This window comes from Nesoenas mayeri, assembly GCF_963082525.1.
Source record: "Nesoenas mayeri genome assembly, chromosome: 6".
Taxonomy (NCBI): domain Eukaryota; kingdom Metazoa; phylum Chordata; class Aves; order Columbiformes; family Columbidae; genus Nesoenas; species Nesoenas mayeri.
Genome location: NC_137545.1, coordinates 9,660,598 through 9,666,597, shown reverse-complemented (window position 1 = coordinate 9,666,597; position 6,000 = coordinate 9,660,598).

The following is a 6,000-nucleotide window of genomic DNA, read 5'->3' as shown; positions in this document are numbered from 1 at the left end:
CTGGCAGAATTGTATAAAAATGCACTTGTAGCAATAAATGGTATCTATTACTTTCATCTTGGTAGAATTTGGTCCATGTCGCTTGTCCGTCTCAACCGCGACATGTGGTGACCCCGACGTGATCCTACCTGAAGAGGATCTCGCCTAACAAGGTGACAGCGAAGAGCTGTGAACAGCCGAAGAGCTGTGGAGACGGAGCCCGGTACAGCTGATAAGAACAGCCCACGAGAGCTGCCGAAGATCCGGATCGATTGAAAAGACACCTCGCGAAGGAGGAGGTGAGCTACCGGGAACAGGGGGGGAAACTCATCTAAGGAAGAGGGTACTATATTATCTACATGGGAGCTGCTTCTGAAGAAGCAGGGTGTTAGCCTTCTGGAACTGACTTTAAGAAAAATGTTACTATGGGGCAAAGCACAAGGTTTAGAGGTTAATCCTGTGACAGCATTTAGTGTGTCACAATGGATGGACTTGGGAGGTAAATTGTTTGATAGTGCTACCCAAGGGTCCAAGGAAGCAACTGAACTGTTAATGACGTGGTGCTTATTATTAGATACTCTGAAAGAGTTAAAACAGCAACAGGCAGAGGCGGCCGAGGGGGATGGTCTTCTTGGCTCTTCTGGGCCAGATTTGGAGGAAAAAGCAAGATTAAGTACTACTCCGACACCCCCTGTTACTAAAGATTCGTTAAAACCGCCCAAGTCCATATTATCTGACACGGACAAGGATCCGCGGCACTTTCTTGGAAAGTTAAAAGGAATAAAGGAGGAGCGCACGTATATGTGTGGCCCCGAGATCGGTTAAAAGCTATGAAAGACTCACATGAAAAAACAGCGTTATGGTCTCGGGAGGGGCCCTCAGAGCACCAGTCGGAGCACCAGTCGGAGTGGTGCGTTCGGCCGACCGCTCCACTGTCATCAATTACGGCTCAAACCTCTCCTCTATCATCAGCAACCGCGGTTCCGCCGTCTGCATCACTGCCATTAATCACAGTTCAACTCTCTGCCCCGCTGCTATCAGTCGCGGAAGAAGAAAATGGACATTTTTTTTTTTTTCCTATCCCCCCTTGCCTGGAGATTTAGGTGGGGAGGACCCCCCAGTGGTGAGCCAGACCGAGCCAAATAACGTAATTCCTACCGATTTGGGTCCCTCCAACCTGCCCCCGCCTCCCTCCCACACTGAATTCCTGAGGGTGAGGGTAGAGTTTCAGAGCGTAAACCGAACTTACCAAAAAGCTGGGATTTACCCCCAGTTTCGATTACAGTTAAACCACGGGACCCTGTGCGTTTCTGGAAGAGACACTATACAGGCACGATAACTTTCTGAAATCCTGAAGCAGTCAACAGACCTCGCAGATCAGGCTGTGATGGGGGTGCCTGGGACCAGCAGTGCGGCCAAATCATTTGCAACTGTTAATCGGGGTCCCAGTGAGAATTACATGCAATTTATTGACCATCTTCAAGAGGCTATCAGTAAGCAGGTTGAAAACTTACAAGCTAAGGAAGCATTGGTGTTGAAATTAGCAGTAGAGAATGCTCATGTTTACTATCTGCAAGTTTTACAGTACATATTATGCATTTCTGTGTATTGCCTCTCTGAAAAATCAAGCAGCTTGTTAGGAATGTGAGTTCATTGTTTTACTAGTTGTTTTAAGTGCGCCGTAAAATTCTCTCCCTACTTTTCCCGGTCATGCTGCAAGCAGCACCCCTCCCTCCCTCCCCCTTCTCAGGGTTTTTGCTTGCAGGATGGGGTCAGTAATAATTGTTTTCAGTTGTGTTCCTGAAAAGTCAGTATTGGGAGGTGTTTTAGAACTTAGGAAGGCACTCAGAATTGTAAGGAAGGAATATCTTGTTAAATATTGAAATCAGTGTTCGCTGCTGTTTACGTTAAATGATTGGTAAAAGTGTCTGGAGAAGAGAATTTTGTTACAATTAATGTTGGTTTTAAGGTGAGAAGAGCAGGACAAGGTAGGTCTCTACGGGAGATCGTTGGATCATTGCAGACAGTTTTACAGCTGGAATGGTTTGAACGTCAACAAGCTGAGAGAGAGTTGGCTGATAACACACAGGTCACAGTAGGCTTGGTGGAGTCTGCGAGATGCTTCCCTCATTGACCTGTTTTCTTTGTGGGTGTCGGTTTGCGCATGTTGCAATTTTGGTAGGTCTTTGTTATGTGGTGCGATGGGTTCGCAGTCTGTTAGATCGTGAGAATTCCTTGACTCAAGGTGTGCGTTCTGTGGTGGTACAGAGGATCATGAGTGGTTTAGTTCTTTGCTGCGTGAATGTGATGGTGGATTTTGTGTGTGGTAGCTGTTATTTTTTTTTTCTCTAGCATGCTAGCTTTATTCCAGCATTCGGACTTGCGCGGCTCTGTGGCAGGCTGTGTCTCGTCTCGGTGTGCTGGATTTGGTTTTTCCGTGTGCGCATCATGTGAAGGGTCCTGGTTTTGGAGTGGCAGCTGTGGCGCGCCAGGTGGGACACTAAAACAAAGACAAAACAAAACAAAACAAAAGAAGGCCTTGCTCAGTCCGGCTTGGTGGGTGCGGATGGGTTTCAGCGCGCAACTGACTTTTTTTGTCGGGGAGGCCCGAGGGTGCCTCCACCTGGCTGGGCGGTGAGTGGCCCAGGGGTGCAATATAAAAAATTGAGATGTTGTCTTGAATTGGTGTGGCTGTGATCCATCTGCATATTTGAACTTGGTGTGTGGTTTTCATATCTGAGCTCAGTATTTTGGTTTGCATGTTCATGTTTGGTGCCGGGGGAGTCTTGTTTGGGGAGATGGTTAAAAGGTGGGAACCGGTTCCACTGCGGAGGTTCCACCTTGCTCCCCCTTGGGATGCATCCTTGCACATTGGAGTGGTTGCTTATATTGTTAGAGAGGTATTTAAATTGTTAAAATGCTATGGTGGCTGTGAATTTGGAGGAGGTTGTGTTTAAAAGTTGCTGGAATGTTAACTGATTTGGATGTAGGAAAATAGAATAATGGATTTGTGTTTGTTATACTGGTTTGTACTGTTTTTTGACATCTCTAGATTGTGACAGGTAAATGGAGCTAAGGAATGTAACTATTGCTGAGCTACTTGAAATTGCGTACGAAGTGTGTTGTGGTTGGAATGAAATGGGAGAACAAGGCAGCAGAATGTTCCGGGCCTGTGTGCAGCTCGTTGTGGCTGGGGAGTTTACCAGAGCCTCCCACCTCGTACCAGCTGCGTGACCTTGGCTATATCTGAACTGCAGGAAGAAGAGAACGAAAAAAAAAAATGGAGAAACCTGTTTTCCCACTGCTAAGCGGAGAAAGGGGGGCTTTACTCCCCCTGCTCTGTCCTTTTTTTTCCCCTGAAGTATTGTCACCCATTTTTGTTGTGGCACTGTGTTGCTTTCCAGCTTTGAATCAGGGGTTGTTGGTGTTGTTTATTTTTGCTTCTGTCTTGTTTCCTAGGTTTTGGCACATTTGGGAAAAGAGCTCATAATTTTACCTCCTTGCTGAAGTCAGTCTTTTCACACTGGTCAGCTTTGGGGGGTCACAGTGTTCAGTGCTTCTCTGGGACAGACTGGTGCTGATTTGAGTGTGGAGTGGAGCCAGGTTGCTTTGATGTGGAGTTCGAACTGATGTGTTTTCATACTGGGCTGTATGTCTTGCCATCTCAGATGGGGGCGAGAGGGAAGTTTTATTCCCCCCCGTACCCCTCCCCCAAGCAATGTTACTGCTAGAGAGCTGTAATACTGCATGAAGGAGTCTGAGGGTGAAATTTAAAGGCATCACCAGTGGATCCATAGTTCTAATGAAACTGGAAAATTAAACCAAAAATTTTTTTATTAGACTTATTCTGTGGTAATTAGTTGTAAGTGACTTCTTAGTAAATTCACCATGCTAGTTTTTGAGATCATGAGAGAGAAGGAAAGAAAAGCCATTTTTTGAGACCAATGGAATGTCAAATTTGGAACAAAGTTTAAATACGTGAATTCTTATAGTTGTTAGAAACTCCTATACCTCTCTTAGGTTAAGATTTGTTAAGTAAATTGTAAGCTCAAATAACGTTTTCTGAGAATTCTATTTATTTGCATGGCCTACAAGAAGCTGCTGGGATGCTGCAGATCTGCTTGCTGCAAGTGAGAAATCTCCAAGGAAATTTCAAATGCTGTATTTCCACTAGTAGTAACAGCCAATGTTTCGATAAAGCAAATACTACACTGATAGATCTGAAACAGGATATGACAGCCAAAATGGAGTTGGAAACTTTGAGGAATGAATTTATGACAACCTTACAGGTTGACTGTATTTGACTGGACTTGCAGATTTGTCTATTTATGGCTACAACATAGAAACAACCTGTGGCTATTGTGGGACAGTATGATGAGATTGCTAGCAAACTGATATACTGATTGTTATATACCAATTGTCACTCTACTCAAGAAAATGCAGGGAATTAATTTAAGTTTCAATAGGCCATGATCCTTTTGTCATATATGTACCATTTGTGAAATTTAATTTTGATTTTTTTATTTGTAATCTATGTCTCTATAAATTGCACTAGCTGGTTTTCTTAACACCACAGCTTTTGGCATGCATAAATGTAAAATGTAAATTACTGCAGAACCTGCAAGTCTTTAACATCAGGTCATAGGCCATACTTGTATTTGGTCTGATCCTACATACTTGCAAAGTTTTTGTCGATGGTTTTGGGAAGTCTCATAAAGCTGTAGTGGTTTAGTGTGAAGATAACAATTGGCATCATTCTGAAAAAATTTTTTGAAGGTTCAACCCAATTAGCAGAACTTGGCACAGCTTTAAATTACTTAGAGCTTTTTAAGGAGGAACCTCTAAATTTGATTTGTGATTCTGAGTACGTAGTCAAGGTTCAATGCACATATCTGCTTTTGTACTGTGTTTTTTTGTTTTGTTTTTGTTCTTTTTTAAAACAAAAAGGGGGGAGAAGTAGGGAAAACCCCACAAAACCAATTGTCAAAAGCACTGTATGTGATTAAATACTTTGCAAGTATGACCCAAAATCATGCTAAATCAGAAAGAACCTACGTTAGTTATGGTCAAATCACTAGTCAATGGAAAAGGCCACATCAATTGATAACCTGGGGGAGAGGTTCTGCTTGTGTCTCTACAGATCAAGGGCCGCAATGGTTGCTGGCACGACAAACAGACAAAGACTAACATGTGGAGTACTTTAGCCAACATGACTGACCAGGACTCCATATGCCTGGCTACGGCATCTCCGGAAAACCCGTTCCACACATGCTTGGTTGGCATCCCCCTTGATGACTACAGCAGCATCACACAATTGTTTCAAATAGTGGTCGATGCAGAGGCATTGCAACAAACTGTAATAATACTAACATGGCACTTTGGATTAACTGTCTCCTGGAAATAGACATTGAACCACAGGAACTGGAATTGCTGGGATCTGTGCCCATGGACGCTTGTATCCAGCTGGTTTGTGAAAAGTGCCAGGACAATATGCTAAAGCATGGATGGATAAGACTGCAAAATGTTAATGCTACCATTGGTGACTATAGAAATGAAACTCGTTGGTGCAATGCCTCGCAGAAGAATCCAAGGGTTGTCATTGATAATGTGGGAACAGCGACCCCAAAACCTCCTGTCTGGTGTATTCTTGATCTGTGGAGATAGAGCCTGACCAGGAATTCCTTCTAATGCTGTTGGAGGACTGTGTATTTTGGGACTATTAACTCTCTTAACGCCCAATGTATCTGTGATAATAGATCACAGAAGAGCAAGATGAGAAAAACAGCTTTTGCATGTATATGAGTCAAAATGTGATGATAATGTAGATTTTTGGGGATCAAGGTTAAGGGTTTTAGAATCTCTTGTATCTGGTGTTGGCACAGCTAAAAGCTTTAAATATTTTAGAAAATTAGGATGCTGGCTAGTTAAGCAAACTAACAGAACTTAAAAGGCTTTAAGTGGACTTTTGTTAGATGTAGATTCTGTAAGACATGCCACACGGCAGAGTAGAGCCACGATAGA